Here is a 23,211-nt window from a genome sequence, read left to right on the forward strand (position 1 = left end):
ATGATTACACTACATGGTGCTAAGTCACACCAGTAGTGTAATCATACATGTATATAGGGTAATAATGTCAAAAGTATATTTTAAAAATAAAACTAAAAAGATGAAAGAGAAAGTCATGGTCAGCCATTGGTGATATATGGCTAGAATCACAACTGAGGAGTACCAACTGATTGAAAAATCACTCTCAAACATAGCTAAGTGTGTTAATCACAAGTATTTTTATAGTCTAAGTTAATTATAGACTTACCATTGAGCTTTTACATTATTACTTTAATTCTTTTGGAATGATTTCACAACACTATTTTTGAAATCCATAATTTCTAAAGTGTTCAACTCTGTTAGCAATAAGTAAAAAATCCACAAGTTTCTGATTGTTGAAAAGTTAGACTGGATAACCTTCAAAGTCCCTTAGAGTTCTAACATTTTGTTTTGCTTGAGAAATAATTAAAGTTATGTGGAAATTGGGAGTACTATAATTTTAAGTTGATTTATGTACTGATTGACTTTTTGCAAATTCAAAATAGAAAGTAAATATGCTTTTGTGTATTTGTTATTATTTATAGATCATGTAAAGTTTTCCAGAAACATTAAAAATTTCACTCAACTGCCTTAGTATTAATTTAATTATATAACATGTATCTTGGCTGTGATTTGGGGTTACAGGATTTCAGAGACTGTGCTTTGTTAAAAATTATTAGTAATTTTAAAAGACTAATATATTTGAGATCTATTCAGAAATGACCATTTTGAAGAACAAAGAAGAGAATGAAATGACACTGGCCCATGTATTAAAGCAGATTTCTTGACAACTTGAATCTGAATGCCATTAATACTCAGGGATCCTGATAAGATTTCAAATATTTTTAACTTTTGATAAGAGCATTAAGTCACCATTATGCTAATGTTTTAGAAATTTGGAAAGATAATTTGGAGATTGTAATTAGTTTTTAATCAACTTAAATTATTGAGATTTTTGTTGGTTTTTAATCAGCTTAAATTATTGAGATCTTAGTTGATTATTATTATTTATTTATTTATTTATTTATTGTATTGGAGGTTGAACCCAGGGAGCTTTCACACTGAGTTATACACCCCCAGCCCTTTTTATTTTTTATATTAAGAATGGAACTCATGGCTGAGGGTATAGCTCAGTTGGTTGAGTGCTTGCCTTGTATGCACAAGGCCCTGGGTTCAATCCCCAGCACCAAAAAAACTGAGGATGTCCTTGAACTTGCTATCCTCCTGTCTCACTCTCCCAAATTACTGGGATTATAGGCGAGTACCACCTCTTTCAGCTTATTTGGCTTTTAATCAACTGATTAAAGTTGATGACCAAACTCTGAAAACTTATTTATATGAATCATACAGACAAATAAAATCCTTCCACTCTGAACCCTTCAAACTCTAATTTAGGATTGAGTTAAACTAGGAAAGAGTGCCACCTACTGAAGCAAAATTACTTAAACATCTCAACATTAAGCTGACTGCAGAACGTGTAAAAAGCTAAGATTTAGGGTTTTCTTTTTCTTTAAAAAATGTACATTTAAAAGGATCTTCATACAGAAATTTTTTTTTTTATTTTTTTGGGGTTGGGGTTGGTTGTGGCTCAGTGGTAGAGGGCTTGCCCTCTTGCTCAGTGTGAGGCACTGGGTTTGATCCTCAACACCACATAAAAATAAATAAATAAAACAAAGGTATTGTGTTCATCTACAACTAAAAATATTTTATAAAAAATAAAATTTTTTGGTAGTTGTAGATGGACAGCATACCTTTATTTTATTTTATTTTGTGTGGTGCTAAGAATTGAACCCAGAGCCTCACACATACTAGGCAAGCGCTCTACCACTGAGCCATAGCCCCAGCCCTCATACAGAAAATATTTTAACTAAAATTTCCCTTTCATTAAAAGATAAGGCTGGCCACATGTGTTTATCATCCCCAACATCACTCTGAAAATAATAAAGGACTTTAAAAGGTACACACCCAAAACAACAAGAAAATCGGAGGTTATTAGCAAGCAATTTATTCCATCAAACGTCTGGATAATAGAAATCAGAGAACCTGTGACTGTTTAGCTGAGTGACAAAAGCTATACCATAACCTATTGTCAGATGAGGCTACATCAACAAGCAAGTAACTCTGCCTCGCAGAATGAAGAGAGGCTAGGGACTCAGGTTAAAGGCAAGGGAGGCAATGAAGTGGAAAAGGAAGAGAGCAATTGTTAAGTCTCTCTATGACATAGACCTCTCCACCCCTCTCTCTGCCTGTCTTTAGGCATCTAGAACATCTTTAAGTCCTAGGCTAAAAACGGGCAGGGAGTTTGTTCTGCAAAAAACCAGACTGAACTAATTGAGAATTAGAGCAGCTGATGTGACAAGCTGCAATGAATATCTCACATTATAACACTAATAGGCCCCACTTGCTCATACCTGCCTGGCAGTAGGCAGTGTCCTTTTACCCAGACTTTACATTCAGTTTTTATATTATAGCATTTATAAATATTTATTGATAACCAAGAAATGCCATATATTTGAGGAAAACCTGTAACATATAAGGGACCAAGATAAACATTTTAAAATGATTATAAAGAATGAAGATAAATGAACAAATGGGGGGGAATATTTTTAACCTCATATACTCAGAAATTAAAAATGATACTGCATTCTTATAGCAGGGAAAGGATATTATAAAAAAGAAAGCATACTTAGAAATTTAAATTATGTTTTCTGAAATTAAAATTCAATAGAAAGACTGAAAAGATAACATAAAAATGTAGTTAACAAATGTTATCCAGGAAAAGGAATATGAAAATAAAGGAATACGGAAAATCTTACCTCTAATGAATGATTTAGCAATATTTACCATATATACTATACACTCACCACTTATATTTTTGTCAAATATTGTGATTCTATAACATTGTTAGGCAGTCTCTTTTTTTTAATATTTAGTTGCCCATGGACCTTTATTTCATTTGTATGCAAGTACTGACAATCGAACCCAGTGCCTCACACATGCTAGGCAAGAGCTCTACCACTGAGCTACAACCCCAGCCCTATAACATTTCAATCCTATAAGACATTGCATACCTCTGTGTTTCTACAGTCAATGTGATTTAGATTTATTGTCATAATTATCACTTTTTTGGTCTTCATGACTTTCTGCACCTCTGATCTTTCTTGAAAGATATATTTTTTTAACATGATGAACAACCTCCAGAATATCATTTGGTAGTTACCTGTTGTTGACAATATCTTTGATTTTCCTTGAAATGTATGGAAATGTATGCTCTCATACTGAAGTATTTCAAGAGTGGCAATTATTTCCCTACAGCTCCTTGAAGGTATAAGTTAGTCTGTTGAAGCCTCTGCTGTCACTGAGAAGCCTGTTGTAAGTTTAACTGTAGCTTCTTCAAAGTTAATGTTTTTTTCTGACTACCTCAAGATTCTGCTCCTCCTCTTGACTTACTGAAGCTTTACTTTGATTTATTAATTTGAGAATTTATTTTTACTTATTCTGCTTGGGCTTTATAGCAGAATAAATTTATTATTATTGAATCAGTAGACTATCAGACATTATATCTTCAACATATTGTCTCAGATCCATTCTTTTTCCTAAAACTTCAATTAAACATGCTACACCTTCTTATTGTATCTAGTGTATCTCTTACCCTTATATACTAGATAACATTTTTGGGGGTAGGGGTTGGGATTGAGGCCTTATGCATGCTAGTCAAGCACCTTGCCACTGAGCTGCACCCTTACATAGTCCTTATGTTATTATTAAATTACTCCTTGCTTCATTCTGGATAGTTTCTCCTGAATTTTATCTTATTACAATCACCCGATTTTCTCTCAGTTGTGACTAATCTGATCCATTTTAAAAAATTCATTGTTATATTTTTTCATTTTTGAAATTTCTTTTTTCCCCTCAAATGTGTTGTGCTTTTTAATTTTTATAGTTCACAGTCCCCTGATGAAATTTGCAAGCTTGATTTTGTCCCTTGAACAGAGTAATCACAGTTGTTTTATAAAGTTTGTGTCTGACAATTCAAATTTCTAAGTCCCTGTGAATCTTCTTCTATTTGTTTTTCCTGTTAATTCTGACACACAGGCTTCTTGTCTCCTTGTGTCCATCTTTGAGTTCAGAACATAGTGCTTGAAATTACATTTATAGACATCACCTGAGAGCTGTCATGATGTTAATTAACTTCCTCCAGAAGAGACTGGCTTGTATCTGCCAGGTGCTCAAGGTGGATAGCAGAGCAGGAGCAGACTCTAATTTTCTGCACCACCACCTGGTGTAAGGGAAGACTACAATCCATATCCTTTCAGAGGACACAAACCTTCAAGGTATGTCCAATGTTGGGAGATAGGTGACCATCCTGGGGGCTAATCCTCACATTCCAAAATCCTGGTTCCTTCAGCCCAGCAAGACTTCTAAAAGTGCAGTTTAGTGTCTCATTTGCTTCCCCAGGATTGGTGCACTCTTCTTAATGGCTCATTTCTGGGGCCCAATCCTGCACCTTATCTTGCCTTGAAATTCCTCTCTAAATTATAAGCTGTTTCATGATTTTTAGATTCATAGATAATCTTGATTTCTTTAGTTATCTTCAATGAGAGAGTAACTATGAGTTATCTAGTCCACCATAATTTAATTCCAGAGATCCTGCCTTCCAGGTTTAGTCTTACACTCCCCTTTTAGTCCTCACTCCCTTAGTTCTCTCTCCCTAGGTCATTTATATGCTACTCCACATGTATGCTGATAGCTCAGAATTTCATATCTTCACCCAACTCTTTCTTTGCACTAGACATGTATGTTCAACTGCCTAATCTACATCTTCATTTAATGTCTCATAGGAACCCTAAGACAAAGATGTACAGAATTATATTTTTACCTATGTGTCAATGATTTTACAGGTATTATTCATTCAATTCCTGTATCTTAAGATCAACGTTATCTCCCAAGTTTTAGTTTGTATTTCCCTAATCCCTAATACAATATATTTTGTCAAATATTGTGATTCTATAACATTTAAATCCCACAATTCATTATTATGTTGCATACCCCCTATTTTACAGTCAATGTAATAAATTTATGACTTATCCTCATAATTATCTTTTTTTTTTTTTTGGTCTTCATGACTTTTTGCACCTCTGATTTTTCTTGCAAGATGATTTTTTTTTCACACAATGAACAACCTCCAGAATATCATTTGGTAGTTACCTGTCGTTGGCAATATGTCTCTTTGATTTTCCTTAAAAATGTATGGACTTGCATAGCATCTCCAGAGCTCACACAATTCTGTATATATTTCTTTTTCCATCAGCTGGAATGGGAAAACCTCAGAACATGTGAGTGCATAGAGTCAAGTCCTTGAAAAGGTATTGCCTCATTGGTGGGCCCAAATTCATCCCCAAATAAAATGTGTCTGGATTCAATCTCTCAAAGCTTAAAAGCAAGCCTCAAGAAGGTCAGATTTATCCCACATACCATAATAAGGTTCCAAAATAAACCCCAAACAATTAAAGCAGTATAATTAATATAGCATCCAGGAATGTAGTATTTAATGTCTGAGTGGGCATGGTGGTACACTCCTATAATCCCAGTGACTTGGGAGGCTGAGGTAGGAGGATCACAAGTTTGAGACCAGTCTCAACAACTTAGCAAGACCTTGTCTCAAAAAATGTCAAGAGCTGGAGATATCACACAGTGGTAGAGTGCATTTGGGTTCAATCCCCAGTACAAAAAAAAAAAAAAAATTCAATGTCTGAAGTTCAAACAAGATCACTAAGCATGCAAGGAAGCAAGAAAATAGAACCAATAACCAGAGTGAAAATTAACTAACAGAAACAGACCGAGAAATTCTACAGATGATAGAACTAGTAAACAAGAACATTGAATCAGTTATTTTAAATATACTCCATTTGATCAAGATGGTACAGGAGAGGTTGGGACATGGTTCAGTAGTAGAGTATATGCTTAGTGTGCATGAAGCCCTGGGTTTGATCCCAGAAAAACCTCTCCCCTGCAACAACAACAACAACAACAAAAAAGAAGATAGAAGAAACAATAAGTACAGTAAAGAATAAAATGGAAAGTCACAAAAGACCCAAAGACTGTAGATGAAAAATATAGTATCTAAAATATAAAATATACTAGATGCAATTGACAGCAGATCTGACACTACTGAATGAGAGAAAAAAGAAAGTGGTAGGAGGAGACAGTGCCAAAATGAACAGTGAGAAAACACTAAGCAGGCTATCACACATTTGGACTCCACACTCAAGAGTCCCAGTTGAGGATATGGGTGAAAGACGTTGAAGAAGTAATGGCCTGGAAATTTTCCAAATTTGATAAAAAATATAAACTCGCAGATTCAATAGTACAAGGAAACCTCTGAAAATAACACATGAAGAAAACAAGACCAAGGCACATAATACTCAACTTACTAAAAACTAATAAGTATCCCTTTAAAACAGAAATAGAAAAAGATACATGACAGAAGAAAAAAACCCAAGAGATATACATATACACATGGATTCCCTGTCTCTTGCCACATGATATCCTCTGACATCAGAACTCTGCTAGCAAGAAGGTTATCACCAGATATGACTCCTCAACCTTGCACCTCCAGAACAATGAGCCAAATAAACTTATTTTCATTAAAACTTAACTCCCACATACATATACACAGAGACCACCTCTCATTAAAAACAATGCAAGCCAAGTAGCAGAAGGAATTGTTATCTTTAAAGAAGTACTGAAAGAAAAGAAATGCCAATCAAGAATTGATCTCTTCCTTAGAATGAAGGAAAAATAAAAACTTTTGCAGATCATCATCTTGTAAGACAGCACTCTAAGAGACATTTAAGTCATCCTTTAGGTAGAAGATAAATGATACCAGACAGAAAGTTGGATATACATAAAGAGATGAAGAACATCACATGGTAAATAGAAGGGTAAATATAAAGTTGTTGTTTTTTTTTTTTTTTTAAGAGTAGAAAGTAAACTTTATTAAAGAAAAATAAAAGCAGATTTCTCCTGGGTGGAAGAAGGGGACCCAAAGGAGAAATCCCTCAGATTGAGCAAATCTTGTCCTTTTTATAGGTTTTATTCTCCAGTCCTTTCCCCCATCTCTTTCCTTCCTGCCTACATGATTAGGCCCGGTTTTGCATAAAGTGAGAAGAGATGGGCAGGGGGGCCAAATATAAAATATTTTAAATTTATCTTTACAAGATATTTGCTGTGTGAAGTATTATTAGTGCTGGGTGAAATGGCACATGCCTGTTGTCCCAGCTCCTTGGAAGGCTGAGGCAGGAAGTTCGCTTGAGCCCAGGAGTTTGAGGTCAACCTGTGAAACACAGGGAGAAAGTAACAATTTAGAGAGAAAATAAATAAGTTTGGGAATGTGGCTCAATGGTAAAGTGAGTGCTTAGCATGTACAAGGTCCTATGTTCAATCCCTAGCATGCAAAAAACCAAAAACAAAACCAACACTAGTAGTACCAACATATCATATAGTTATTACACATTTAAGTTAAATGTATGACAAAGGGTGGGAGATAAAAAGTAGAAGTTTGACTGGTGCGGTGGTACACACCTGTAATCCCAGCGGCTCAGGAGGCTGAAGCAGGAGGATTGAGAATTCAAAGCCAGCCTCAGCAAAAGCGAGGCACTAAGCACTAAGAACAAAGATGGAACAAATAGAAGACTATGTGGGATAAAAAGAAGACAAAATGGGTGCTGGTGGTGAAACTCTGTGGTAGAATATATCACTTGCATGTAAGAGGTCCTAACTTCAATTGCCAGCACCACACATACATACACACAAGACAGTAGACTTAAACCCAATCATAAAGTATATTTGCTTTAAATGTATATGGTCTAAATACCCTGATTAAAAGACAGAGATTGCAGGGCACAGCAGCATATGCCTGTAATCCCAGCAGCGCAGGAGGCTGAAACAGGAGGATCACAAGTTCAAAATCAGTCTCAGCAAAATTGAGGTGCTAAGCAACTCAGTGAGACCCTGTCTCTAAATAAGATACAAAATAGGGCTGGGGAGTGGTTCAGTGGTTACATGCCACCGAGTTCAATCCCCAGTACCCCCCCCCCCCAAAAAAAAAAGACAGAGATTGTCAGAATGGATAGAAAAGCAAGGCCCAACTACAGGCTGCATACAAAAAAATCCTACTCTAAACTTAGAGGTGGTTAGGATAAAAGTAAAAGGATGAAAGCAGATATACTATGCTTATACCAATGCAAAGAAATTTGAAATGTCTTTATGAGATAAAGTAAATTTCGGAGAAACAAATTATATTATAGAAGAAAAAATTTCATTTCATATGATAAAGGGAACAAATTCACAGACACTAGCAATTCTAGATGTGTATACATTCCATAAGAGATTTAAAGTATGTAAGTAAAAAAGGAATTTAAATAAATACACAAATAATTAGTGTTAGATATTTTAACATTTTGCTGTTTATAATTAACAAAACAAATGGATTTTAAAAATTAGCAAGGATATGGAAACCCTGAAAAATCATTATTTATCAACTTGATCTATGTCCAATAATAACATAATACTATTTTCATCAATAAGGAATGTGGGACATTTACCAAATTATACTGCATTCTGAGGCATAAAACAAGTCTTGATAAATTTAGAATGCTTGAACTCATACAAAGTGTTTTCTTACCATAAGGAATTAAATTAGATAACTTAAAGATGTTTGGAAAACCTCCCCTAAATAACTGGAAATTAAACCCACCATATAAATAACTAATAGAACAAGGAAGATAAAAAAAGAAATTTAAAAATATTTTGAACTGACTGAAGATAAAACCACAACTATTAAAAATTTGTGGGATGCTATGAAAGCATGTTCTCAGAGAAACTTATAGCATCAAATATTTATATTGGAAAAGAAGAGAGCTTTAACATCAGTGACCTAAGCTTCCATATTAAGAAATTACTAGAGCAAATTAAACCAAAAGCAAACAGAAGAAAGGAAACAATAAAACAAGGCATGCAGGCACCAGCCCATAGGCTGTGGGGCTCCTGCTAGGCCTGGGCCCTGCTGAGGCTGAGCCAGAGGCCTCTGGAGGCACCTCTGCCTCCAGGAACTTTGAGAAATTTGCCTCAAAACTCAAAAGCTCATAAAGGACACTACATTACATTTAGGTGTCATATCTCTTTAGGCTTCTCCACTCTCAAACTATGAAAGTTTCACAAATTTCCCTTGTTTTTGAAAACCTTGACAATTTTGAATATCATCTGTCAGAAAAATCCTTTGGTACCTTCAAAGGTTTTTCCTTAGGATCTCACTTTACCTACAAATCATCCAAGTTAAATTAATTTTTTAACTTTTTTTTAAATCTTACTTTTTAATTTTTGTGGTGCTGGTGATTGAACCCAGGGCCTTGTGCATGCTAGGCAAGTGCTCCACTGAACTATGTCCTCAGCCCCTGAGTTGAAATTTCCAATGACAAATAACTTTAAAGAAAACCAAAGAAAAATCACATATTCTTTAGGACCCTGGATGCCCTTCTTGATAAAACCCTGACAGATTGTTGTAAAACTCTGAAATGAGCCAAAAGATCTATGACCTGAAGGTGGAATTTTCCAAGTTCTCTCTGACTTCAGTCCTTTGGCCCTGCCATATATATTGGACATTAATGATGCAAAAGGAATCTGTTGTTTCATTGTTGTTTGGAAAATGCATGAGATTGAACCCAGACCCTCTTGCATGTGAGGCAAGCACTCTACCACTGAGCTACATCTCCAGTCCTCAGTTATCTTTTTTTTTTTTTTTTTTTGTACCAGGAATTGAACCCCAGGGGCACTTAGCCACTGAGCCACATCCCCAGCACTTTTTGTATTTTATTTAGAGACAGGGTCTCCCCAAGTTGCTTAGAGCCTTGCTAAATTGCTAAGACTGACTTTGAACTTGTGATTCTCCTGCCTCAGCCTCCCCAGCTGCTGGGATTACAGACGAGCGCCACAGCCATGGCCCCTGAGGCATCTTTTGATATCTAAGTAGATGCTGAGAAATATGCTGCCAATACTGTATGTTCAAGACAAACAAAATACAGCTCCAGCTGAAATTGGCTACTGCCAATGCCAGGTGTGGACCCCCAAATGAAAATGAAGACCTCATTCAAAGCGATTTCAGGGAACTTACAACTCTAGTTAGTCTATGGCCATCTGATGTTGCACAATCTGCTGAGTCTGTGTGAGTCAGTCCTGAGGCACTCAACAAACAATGGAATACAAAAGAAAGAGGAAGAATTTGGAAATTTGAGCCCAAAAGTGGAAAAAAAAAAAAGCAGGAATAACTGGCTGAGTTAACAAAGCAAATGAAAAGGGGAAAGAAGAAAGAAAAACCCTTAATCAGTGACAACTTGCCCTAAAGAATTACCTGTTGGGAAAAATATGTGAAGTTGATCTGGATGATGATAGTGTATTTTTTAGAAACACATATTAGGGGCTGGGGAGATAGCTCAGTCGGTAGAGTGCTTGCCTTGTAATCATCAAGGCCCTGGGTTCAATCCCCAGCACCCCCCCCCCAAAAAAAAAAAAGAAACACATATTAGAATATGAACAACCAGAAAAGGGAAATTGGGGGGCAGAGGGAGGGGGTGGCAAAAAGGAATCAGCATAATTTACCACAGAAGTTTTGGAGAAAGTTTAAGTTAGTGAGGCACCTCTCTGCTAATTAACTTGTTTGAAGGGATTCAATTGATGTGGAGCAATAACTGCAATAGAAATCGGTACTGTGTATATTTTTGTTTTAGTCAGCTCTTCCGCTACTGTGACTAAATGACCCAACCAGCACAACTGTAGAGAAGGAACAGTTTATTTGAGGGCTCACGGTTTCGGAGATCCTACTCCTTAGAAGGCCAGCTCCATTCCTCAAGGTTCTAGGTGAGGCTGAACACTGAACATCCTGGCAGAAGAGTGTGGCAGAGGGAAGCAGCTCATATCATCAGGAAGGAGAAAGAGAGAGAGACTCCACTCGCCAGAAACAAAATATATACCCCACCGCCATGTACCCAATGAGCCGCTCCCTCCAGCCACACCCCACCTGCCTCCAGTTACCAATTCAATCAGGGATTAATTCACTGATTGGGTTAATACTCCTACAACCCAATCACTTCTCCTCTGAACCTTCTTGCATTGTCTCACACATGAGCTTTTGGGGGACACCTCATATCCAAGTTATAACAATGTTTATGTACTTTGTATAATGGGTATACATAACACGCACTCTTCCTTGGAAAACAAAAATAAAATTTTCATGTTTCAGATTTAAAAAAAAAAAAAAAAAACAGGAGTAGGAAGACACAGAAAGGAAATAAAACCGAGGAACAGGGAGACCAAAGCTGACTCCATAAGATCGACAGTACAGATGAACCACTGGCTAGACTGCACAAGGATTTTAAAAAAGGACAAGACACAGACTGCTAGTGTCAGGAATGACACAGAGAACAGCAATTCCCATACAATGAATTCAGTTTTTTAAAAATTTGTGCCCCAAGAAGAATGAAGGAACTTTGTGATTATGCAGTGGGGAGTGAGGGAAGGGGTGGGGCGGTGGGGATGGGAAGGTGGGTAGAATAAGACAGACTTTATTACCCTATAAACATGTATGATTACACTCCTGGTGTGACTCAGCACCGTGTACAGCCAGAAGAATGAGAAGTTATGCTTCATTTGTGTACAATGTGTCAAAATGCATTCTGTTATGTATAACCAATTAGAACAAATTTAAAAAATTTTTAAAGTAATTCTGAAAATCTGTCACAACTAAGCAAAGCCTGAGACATGGTAACTAGATGTAATATGTGACCTTGAAAGGCATCTGGGAACAGAAAGGACATTAGCTAAAAAGGAATTCTGAAAAAGGTGAGCATTAGTTAATGCATCTATATAGGTACACTAATTGTAACAAATGTAGTCTGATATATAAGATGTTAATAATAGGGGACACTGAGTACAAAGTATATGGGAATGAAGTGCTATCTTCACAATTTTTCTGTAAGAATAAAACTGTTCTAAAGATGAAGTCAACTAAAAATAAATACATGAGTTAATTAAAGATAATAAAAAGAAGGAACAGAAATCATTGGAATAATAAAACACTAAAGTTAATTGGGAAGATTTAAAAAAATATAAACGAACTTTTATTTTGAAAACATTGGCAGATTTGTGGTTTCTAGTCTGGCACATAAGAAATTTGAGAGCTACCATTCTGTCCTAACAAGTAAAAAACTGAAGAAACCAAAAAACTAACAACTCTTCTTAGATCTATCAGAGAAGTGAGGTCACAGGGCAGATCACCCAACCTGCTTTGGAGAGAATCAGGAGATGCACAACCATGTTACTAAAGCAGGTACCCATGGGGGAACATCCATGAGAATCAATGCCAGGATAGGAAAACCTGAATGGTAATTGACAGAGTGCTGGAGGTTCACAGTGGACAATCTGAGAGTTAAAAACTTTAGGGGTCACAGTCATGGGGGACTGCCTCAGAGCTGTGGCTGTGCTTTGCTCTGGGAACTTTCGGTGTAAAGATTGCAGAATGATATTGCCCAGGAGATATGGTAAATTCCTTTCTGAGGAAGTTCTGTGCAGAAGGTATGGAACAATAACAGTCTTGATCTTGAGCTCAGACCCCAGCTACCAGGGATAGAGAATTCTGAGCATAACAAGATAACCACAATGTTTTATAAGTACTCACTACAAGCTTCAAGCCTACCTCCTCTGCAGAAACTCTTGACAATGGGCTTCCTGGGTGCAGCAGGATAACAGGATGTTCCTATCATTGCAACAGAATAGTTACAAAAATGTTTGTAGTTCTATAACTTTTTAGTGCACAAACAATGTCTCTATAGTTTTAACTTCCTGATTGCAAGACCCTATATAATAAATGTGCTGAGCTAGCTCTGGGTCATTATTCCTCCATCAGAGGACACTGGTCCCACCTGGTCCCCGCTTTCTCTCTATTGAAAAAAAACCAAAAAAACAAAAAAACTTTGTGGCCCAAATCATTTGGTGAATTTTATAAAATATTTAAGGAAGAATGAACACCAATTCCACACAAACTCTTCTAGAAAATAGAATGAATACATCTTAATTCCTAACATTATCCTAAAACTAAAGTCAGACAGCAATACAAAGAGGAAAAAATATTTAGAGCAATACACTCATAAAGATACAGGCAAGACAGGCATGGTGGCTCACTCCTGTAATCCCAGAGACTTGGGAGACAGAGGCAGGAGGATCGCAAGTTCAAAGCCAGCCTCAGCAATTTAGTGAGACTCTAAGCAACTTAGTGAGACTCTGTCTCAAAATAAAAAAATAAAAAGGGGTTGGGGTTGAGGCTCAGTGGTAGAGCACTTTCCTAGCACATGTGAGGCCCTGGGTTCCACCCTCAGCAGCACATAAAGACAAATAAATAAAAATTAAAGAAAAAGAAAGGAAAAAAAGAAAAGAAAGAAAGAAAGGTAGGTTGGTCAGTCTGGGGATGTGGCACAGTGGTTAAGTTCCCCTGGATGCAATCACCGGTACCAAAATAAATAAATAAATAAATAAAAAGATACAGGCAAAAATCCTTAACAAAATTTTAACAAATCAAATCCATTGACATACAAAATATAGATAATACATTGTGACCAAGTTAGTTTTATTAAAAAATATGTGGTTGAAGAACCAAAAATCAGTCATGTAAATCACCCTATTATCACTCAAGAAAACTTTTATAATTATTTCAATAGCTTCAGAAAAGAATCATTTGACAAAATTCAATAGCCACTCATGATAACTCACAACAAACCATGAATGGATAAAAAGTCCTAGATCTAAAACAAAAAAGTCATCTACAAATAATCTACAGCTAACATCATAAATTGATAGTGAAAATCAAAAGCCTTTTCCACTAAGACTAAGAGCAAAGAAAATCAGTCATAGCTTCTGAATCTTCCTCTAGCTTCTGCTATTAAAGCCATATTTCTCTCCTGTTTTAATAATATTACGTTTATAAGCTCTATAAGGGCACTTATCACATTTAATTCAGTTACTCTGTGTACCCCTCTCTCACTCTACTGTGACCGTCTATAGGAAAAGTTCTTTTTTACTCATTTTCATGTGAATGTTTATTGAATAATTTAAATTAAGATTTGTAAAGTTGCCTGTAGTCCCAGCTACTCAGAAGGCTATACAGGAGGATTGCAAGTTTGAGGCCAGCCTGGGTAACTTAGCAAGACCCTGTATCAAAATTTTTAAAAAAGGGCCGTGGATGTGGCTCAGTGGTAAAGCACCCTAGGTTCAATCTTCCAGTACTGGGAAAAAATTGTAAAGTATGTTAATATTCATCAAGTTCAAACATTCTACTTTCCACTGGAGGAAAGCTATCCCCAGAGAAGTCTAGTAATTTTTCCAATATACTACAGTAAGTTAGCAGTAATAATTAACTATGTCTTTTCATTAGCAAGGTACTACTATCTTACTGTCCTCTTTTCTCCCCACCCCCTAGTACTAGGGATTGAAATCAGGACCTTGCTGGGTAAGTACTCTACCACTGAACCACATCCCCAGCTCTAATAAGGTACTATCTCAGTGAACTAATCATTAAGTAAAAGACTTCATTCCCATTACATGTGAGAAAATTACAGCCAAGAAGGGTTAAATTATTTGCCTTGGGTTAATATTAAGATACTAGGAGCATTAACACAATATCAAAATATAAGGAATAGACAAAGACAAGAAGTTTCACGTTTAAAACATTTTTATCTTTGGAGCAAGACTATTTCCCAAGAATTCGCTTTTGGTTTGTGCAACAAAAATCCAAATTTTAACAATGAGAAACTGATCTTAGAAATGTAATCTAAAGCTGGGTGTGGAGGCACACGCCTGTAATCCTAGAGGTTTGGGAGGCTGAAGCAGGAGGATCAAGAGTTAAAGCCAGGCTCAGCAACTTAGTGAGGCCCTAAGCAAATCAATAAGACTGTTTCTAAATAAAATACAAAAACGGGATGGTGATGTGGCTCAGTGGTTAAGTGCCCCTGAGTTCAATCCCTGGTACCAAAAAAAAAAAAAAAAAAAAAAAGAAATATAGTCTGAAGATCTGAAACTATGCCTGTTTTTTTTTTTTTTTTTTTTTTTTTGACTGTTTTGGTACTGGGGATTGAATCCAGGGTCGCTTTACACTGAGCTATCACCAGTCCTTCTTATTTTTCATTTTTAAGACAGGGTTTCGCTAAGTTGTTTAAGGTCTTACTAAGTTGCTGAGACTGGCCTCAAATCTGTGATCTTCCTGCCTCAGTCTCCTGAATTGCTAGATTGCAGGTATGTACCACCATGCCCGGCTTATGCCTGTATTTTAAAATGGCAAACACTCACCAATTCCTTGCCAGCAGTACCAATTTAGATGAATCATCTTTTATAATATTTGCTTATTTATGCAAACACTCCCAGCCCTGTTCTCTAATAGTACCAGGACAGCTTACAGCACATGTAATCATTGGGGCAGAACAATCTTAAATGTGTTAAGATTTTAGGATGGAAAAAAGAAAAATAAGCTAGAATAGCAAAAACTGAGCCATTGGTAATTATGACACAGAAATATGTACCATATAATCCTGGATAATTTCTAGATGGGAGTGACCATTTTAGCTTGGATTCCTTTTAGCCAAAGCCAACAGTGAAATGCAGTTATAAGATTCCCCATGTCAATGAGATAATATGTCTCAGAAGGAGCATAATTTTCTTTACATTGACATCTGTAAAAAAAAAAAAGCAACATTAAAGGGACACTGTGTAATACCAATCAACATTTATAACAACATCTCTACAATAATGATCTTGGTGAGTTTCACCAAAAGAAGGAACTGAGATCTATATCTTTCATCAACAAGCAACTTATACAAGATCTGTCTATAATTCCTTAGGAAAGAAGGTTAGCCCAACTAAAATTAAATATGTAGGAAGGAGGTTAATATAGAAGCCAAAGTATGAGTCTGGTATAAACCCCTTTATAATTTTTTCCTATAAAAACCTTGTAGGAAGTGTAGGACCATCTAATTTCTCACCAAGTCAAGACAGGATCTTTAAAAGAAGAGTTCTTCCTTCTATAGGTATATCCTCCTGCACACCATTCCCCTTTGTGCTGCTGGTACAACTTGTCTCAATTCCAAAAGCTAGGTAAGCCAAAAGCCATGGATTTTAGAACACTTGACACCCAGTCATAAAGAGACCAGTTGTTGCATAACATAAACAAGCACTAAAATTCCAATAGTATGGTTTATATAGGAAAACTTATAATGTGTGGAAAATATTTCAATAAGAATGTCTTGAGTAACTCAGGAAAATGGGTTCACTAAGGTTTATTGTACTCTTTCCACTTTTGTATATGTTTGAAATTTTCCATAAAAAGAAACTAAGGAAAGGAAAGAAAATATAATTATGTTGAAGATCTTCAAAGAGATAAAGAAGTAATATTTATGAAAAATAACCAGAAACTATAAAACAATAGCAGTTTGATATAAAAGGAACTAATTAGAAATTCCAGAAATAAAAAATAATAATAATAGAAATTTAAAGAAAACTCCAAAACAACCATCCAATTAAAACAGCCAAAGATTGGAATAGATGTTTTACCAAAGAAGATAAATGAATGGCTGGAATAAGCACATAGAAAGATGTTCACACTAAGTCATTAAGGAAATTCAAATTAAAACCATGGCGAGATATGATTTCATATCCACTAGTGTGACTATAATAAAAAGATAGAAAATGGCAAGTGTTGGAAAGGAGGTAGAGAAATGGAACCCTCATTCTTTCTAGGGGTGTGTAAAATGGTGCAGCTATTTTGGAAAACTGCCAGTTTCTTAAACAATAAATACAATTTTACAATATCATCAAACAATTTCACTCCTAGATATCTACCCCCCAAAATGAAAACATATATCCACATGAGGACTGTACATGAATGTTATCAGCAGCATTATTCTTGATACCTCGAAATGGAACCAATCCAAAGGTCCATTAAGTAGTGAAAGGATAAACACAATGTGGTGTATCTGTACAATGGAATACTTTCATCAACAAACAACTTATGCAGGCTATAAAATAGATGAACCTCAAAGAATCCAGATATATAACAAATATCATTTAATTCCATTTATATAAAATATCCAGAAATGGCAAACATATAGAAACAAAGTATATTAGTGGTTACTTGGTGCTAGAGGGAAAACAAAAGTAGACTACAGAAGGGCACAAGGGATCATTTTGGTGTGATAGAAATGTTCTAAACTGGATTGTGATGAGGACTGCATAACTTCATAAATTTAGCCAGGTGCAGTGGCATGTGCGTGTAGTCCCAACTACTGGGTAGGCTGAGGCAGGAAGATCAGGAGCCCAGGAGTTCTGCACCAGCCTGGGCAACATAGTGAGACCTGTCTCAAACAAACCAGAAAGGATAAACTTCATAAATTTACAAAAATCATTAAATTTTACATTTTAAATGATATGTAAGTTATACTCAGTGATGCTATTTTAAAAGAGGTACTGAGAGTGTAGCTCAGTGATAGAGTGCACCAGGCTCTGGGTTCTATCCCCACCACCACAAACACAAAAAGAAAAAAGAAACAAATAAACAAGATGGGTAAAATTAATACTGGACAAAGTTGAGATAATTAGTGAATTGGAAGATAATACCAAGAAATTCATTCAAAACACATCACAGAAACAGACGAAAGTATGAGACAAGGCAGAAAAATGACGTACAATTAATAGGAGTTGCATGACCCCTCATACACAGTCAGTAGAAATTTCAGAAGAGAATAAGGGAAATAGAAAAACAACATTCAAGGCGATAACAGCTGAATAGCTTCAAGAACAGAAAAAACAAAAGGGTCTTAAAATTGAAAGGGAATTTTCACAGGACAATGAAAAACCCACCTTTATAAGCAAAACTGAAGAACATCAAAGATGTACTGTATAAAAAAATTAACTCCAAGATACCTATATCTTAAGATTATAAAAATCATTAGACTCATAGAAATAATTGCTTTAAATTGCTGAAAGAAAATAACTTTTAACAAGAAAATCTAAATGTGGTTATGCTCTCATTTAAGATGAGAATCCCCCCAAAATACAAAGGATAGAAGAGATTATTCTCTTCTGATCCTCACTGACCCTCATCACAGCATGTTAGTTAAAACAGCAACCATTAAAAAAAAGTGGGATTCAAGATACATGAGAGAATATAGAGCTTCACATGTTGTGAAATTCAATTGATTGTTAAATACAAGAAAACACCCAAAATTAAACTAACAGCCTGTACAAAAATAATGAGAAGGTGGGCAGGAGTGTTCAATGGATGTTCAATGAATGTTCAATGAATGACTGCAGTATCCAAAGGATAAGAGGCCAGGTGCCATGGCGCACACCTATAATCCCAGTGACTCAGGAGGCTAAGGGAGGAGGATCACCAGTCTCAGCAAAAGTGAGGTGCCAAGCAACTCAGTGAGACCCTATTTCTAAATAAAATACAAAATAGGGCTGGGGATGTGACTCAGTGCCCTGAGTTCAATCCCCAGCACCACCACCCCCCCCACCAAAAAAAAAAAAAAAAAAAAAAAAACACTGAAGAGCTTTAGGCTTTTGGAAAAATTTATAATTAAGTAGTATAGTAGCCAGCCTCCAACAATACCTCCTCCTATCCTCACCTCCAGGTATTCATATGATTCAACCATGTCTGACCAGTGTTTCCAATAAAAAATAACTGACAGGGCTGTGGATATAGCTCAGTTGGTAGACGGCCTTGCAAGCACAAGGCCCTGGGTTCGATCCCCACCATTGGGGGAAAAAAAAAAAAAAACTGACAGAGTTTTGACTTCTGAGACTAGTTCAATAAAGATGTGGCAATTTCCATCCTGGTTGCTCTATTAAATCAGTGGCTCTGGGGCAGTGGCTCTCAGGGATGATTTTGTCCCTATCTCCATTATGAGAACCATTTGCAGTGTGGAAGACAATTTTGATTATCACAACTGGTAGTACTACTGGTATCTAGTGTGTAGAGGTCAAGGATGCTGTTAAATATCTTAAACTGCATGGAACAGTGCCCCTCTCTCACAGAAAATTATGTAATACAAAAGGTAAGTACTACTGAAGTTGAGAAACCTTGCCATAAGAGAGGCTAGATGCTACCTCATGAGAACTCTCCAGTAGTCCCATGAAAGTTTCATGTGGTAAGGAACTTGGGTCTCCTGCCTCAATGACAACTTGCCATCTATGTGCATTCTTTTAAAAATATTTTTTAGATGTTGATAGACCTTTATTTTTTTCATTTATTTATATGTGGTGCTGAGAATCAAACTCGTGCCTCACATGTTAGGCAAGCGCTCTACAACTGAGCCACAACCCCAGCCCCCATTGTCCATTCTTGAGAGTGAATTCTTCCAGCCCCAGTGAAGCCTCAGACAAATATTGCTCAACCTCATGAGAGACCCATAGCCAGTAGCATCCCATTAAGCCACTCCTGAACTTACTACCCACAGAAACTGTGAAATAACAAATGCTGACTGTTGTCTTAGACCTCTGTGTTTTGGAGTACTTTTCTAGACAATAGATAACTCATACAAACAGGTAAGTCAAACATTTAAGATAATGACTAAAAGAAAAGAAATATAGTTTACAGTTTCTACGTTAGCACAGGAAAAACAAAGGGGAACTATAAAAAAAAACTTTAGTAATCCTACATAAAGCAGAGAAAGAGGAAAAAAAAAAGAAGGAAAAAAAGAGTGCCAGAATCACACAATATACACATATAAATCAAAAGATATTAGTTATTGAAATAAATGTAAATCATTGAACTTACTCATTAAATAATAAAAACATCAAATTAAAAATATTCAACTATATACTACTTATAGGAGAAAATTCTAAAACAAAACAACAGAAATATTGAAAATAAAGTTGATGGAATAACAAATAACAGGAAATATATATGCTCAGAAAGCTAACAGTAAATAATAGTAGACAAAATAGAATTTAAGGCAAAAATAGAAATAAAGAGAGAGACTACAGACACAAGGTCAACCTTATCCCCATCCCAAAATAAAAAAATGGAAAAGGCTAGGGATGTAGTTCAGTGGTCTCCTGGGTTCAATCCCCAAGTAGTGAAAAAGTAAAATTTTTTCTCTACTGGTGTCAATTTTGGAAAATTTCCTAAAAATGAATTTAAATTTATTTCTCCTCATATTTCTTGATGATTTTGCTTTAAGAATGTTGATGCTATGTTATATTGTACATAAATGTTCAAAAAATAGAGTTTGAGGGCTAGGGTTGTAGCTCAGCGATAGTGCACTTGCCTAGCACCTGTGAGGCACTGGGTTCAATCCTCAGCACCACACAATAAATAAATAAAATAAAGGTATTGTGTCCATCTACAACTAAAAATATTTTTAAAATGGAGTTTGATTATGATTTGTTCCCTTTTTGATAACTATAAATGCTCTTATTTGTCTAGTTTTATTTTCTGACTAAATTTCATTGGGTATTAAGTTCAAAGGGTCTGTTACTTACATTTGTTCATTTACATTGCCTTAAATACTTTTGTCCTTTCTTTCAGTTAATTATTACTTGTAACAAGCTCAGTATCCCTCCCAAACCTAGTGGCTTAAAATAAAAGTTAGTTATTACTCATCTTTCTGTGCATTGCCTGGACTCAGTCAAGTCAGTCTGACCTGGGATCTCTTATGTGTTTACAATCAGAGATGGCAGTTAAGGCTAGAGTCATCTAAAGACCTGAATCAGCTGGATATCCAATATGGCTTCCAATCCACCTTTGTGATGGCAGAATTTAATTGTTAAATATATGTAGGTATAGATGAACCTTCAAAAAATTATGCTAAGAGATGGGCTGGGTATATAGCTCAGTTGGTAAAGTGCTTGCCTAGCATGTACAAGGCCCTGAGTTCAAGCCCTGGCACCACACACACACACAAAAAATTATACTAAGTGAAAGAAGCCAAATACCAAAGATCACATACCATTTGAGTCCATTTACATGAAATAGAATAGGTTCAATGTTATGACTTGGATGTGCAGTGTCCCCCAAAAAACTCATGTCCACAATGCAGTAATGTTCAGAGGAAAAATGATTATATTAATCACTTGATGGATTAATGATTTGAATGGATTACTAGGTGGGAACTATAGGCAGGTGGGACATGGCTGAAGGAAATAGGTCACTGAGGGCACCTTGGAGATTATGTATCTTATCCCTGGCTCCTTGAACTGTTTCTGCTTCTGGTTGCCTTGAACTGAGCCGCTTTCTTCCATTATACCCTTCTGTCATGATCTTCCTCACCTCACATCCAAAGCAATGGAATTGTTTGACCATGGATCAAGTCTCTGAAACCTTGAGCCCAAAATAAATTTTCTTCCTCTAAGGTGTTCTTGTCAGGTATTTTGGTTACAGTGACAAAAAGCTGACTTAACATTCATAGAGACAGAAAGACTAGTCATTGTCAGGGGCTAGAAATGGGAGGACATGGGGAATGGGAGTTACTAATGGTTATGGAGTTTTTTTTTGGGACAATGGAAATTTCTTAGACTAGACAGAAGTGATGATTGAACAATATTGAGAATGTACTAAATGTCACTAAATTGCACAATTTAAAAACGATTAGTGGCTAATGCATTTCAATTATACTTCAGTTTTTAAAAGTAGGCGGGGGATAACCAAGACTCTTCCTATGTATATAATCTGTGTGCTTAGATTGGACTTTCTCATGACATGGCGTTCTCAGGGTAGTCAGACTTCTTACCTAGTGGTTGTCTTTTCCTAGAGCAAGAGTTCTAAGAAAAGAGGTGAAAATTTTCAGTCCACTTAAAAATTAGGCTGAGAATAGACATATTGTCATTTCTGTCCTGGTCTCTTCATCATGGCAGTAACAGCCAGCTCAGATTTAAGAAGGTGGAGAAATAGATGCCTTATCTTAATGACAGAGTGACGTGTATATATAAAGAGAAAAATAGATGGTGGCCACGTTTGAGACACACATTCCTCCTTTTATTCACAACCTTTCTAGTAATTCATTTTAAACATATTCTTATAAACATTATAGAAAGGTTTTGAAATTATGAACCAATTTCAGAACTTTTTTTACTAGATAAAATAAGTCCCTTTACATTCATTGATAAACCTGTTTTGTCTTCATTTTGTCATCATTTTAAAAATTGATTTATTGTTAATTTTTTTTAAAGTTTTTATTATATGGACAATCTGGGGTAAGATGTTTGGAATCATGTCCTAAAAATTCCCTGATATATGAGTGATTCTATTAAAAAGAAAAATCTCAACAACTTATAAAAATGTTATCAGAGAATATAAAAGGCAGTCCACCAAAAAGGAAACAGAGGTGAGACTTAACATATATGAAGACATTTATTCAATTTCACAGAGATACAAATTAGGACTGTGTTGTAATAGGAATACAAAGGAACTTCTCTAATCTAAGAGAAGTTATTTAAAAACCCTTTCACTAATCTCAAAGTTAATGGTGAAATATTAAATACTTTTCTTAGGATGTTGAAAAGAAGACACTAATATCCACTGCCAGTGTTGAGCAAATATCTCAAAGGTAGAGTGCTTGCCTAGAATGTACCAGGCCTGGGTTCAATCCTCAGGAAAAAAAAATATTATGTCAAAAATAAGATACTAAGGCCTGGGGATATAGCTCAGTTGGTAGAGCGTTTGCCTCACAAGCATGAGGTCCTGGGTTCAATCCCCAGCACCACAAAAAAAAAAAAGATACTAATATCCATTGCCATTAATTCTATCCAACATTAGGCTGAAGTCTAGTAAAATTAGGGATTTAAAATAAGGCAAGAAAAAGAAATAAAGGGTATAAAAATTGAAAGAGAAGAAAAATGGATTTTACTCATAGATGACATAATTATAAAAGTAGAAAATCCAAAATTAATCTACAATTAAGAATTAACCATTAATAGCAACTCAGGCGGGTGAAGCAGGAGAATGGCAAGTTAGAGGCCAGGCTCAGCAACTTAGCAAGACCCTGTCTCAAAATAAAAAGTAAAAAATAAAGGACTGAGGATGTCACTTAGTGGTAAAGCACCCCCACATTCAATCTCCAGTACTGGAAAAAGAATTAACTTATTTTACCAAAGCTA

At 35.8% G+C, this 23,211-nt stretch overlaps 1 protein-coding gene and 1 non-coding gene across 7 annotated transcripts in view; one reads left to right on the forward strand and one right to left on the reverse strand.

Moving 5' to 3' along the window:
* Rnf111 (ring finger protein 111) overlaps positions 1-23,211 on the reverse strand; it is a 120,887-nt gene that overhangs the window by 79,612 nt on the left and 18,064 nt on the right. The gene's annotated exons all lie outside the window — the stretch shown is intronic.
* Trnav-cac (transfer RNA valine (anticodon CAC)) lies at positions 22,747-22,820 on the forward strand. Its single transcript has one exon. It is a non-coding gene; the product is annotated as a tRNA-Val (tRNA).

This window comes from Sciurus carolinensis, chromosome 2, assembly GCF_902686445.1.
Source record: "Sciurus carolinensis chromosome 2, mSciCar1.2, whole genome shotgun sequence".
In the NCBI taxonomy this organism is placed as follows: domain Eukaryota; kingdom Metazoa; phylum Chordata; class Mammalia; order Rodentia; family Sciuridae; genus Sciurus; species Sciurus carolinensis.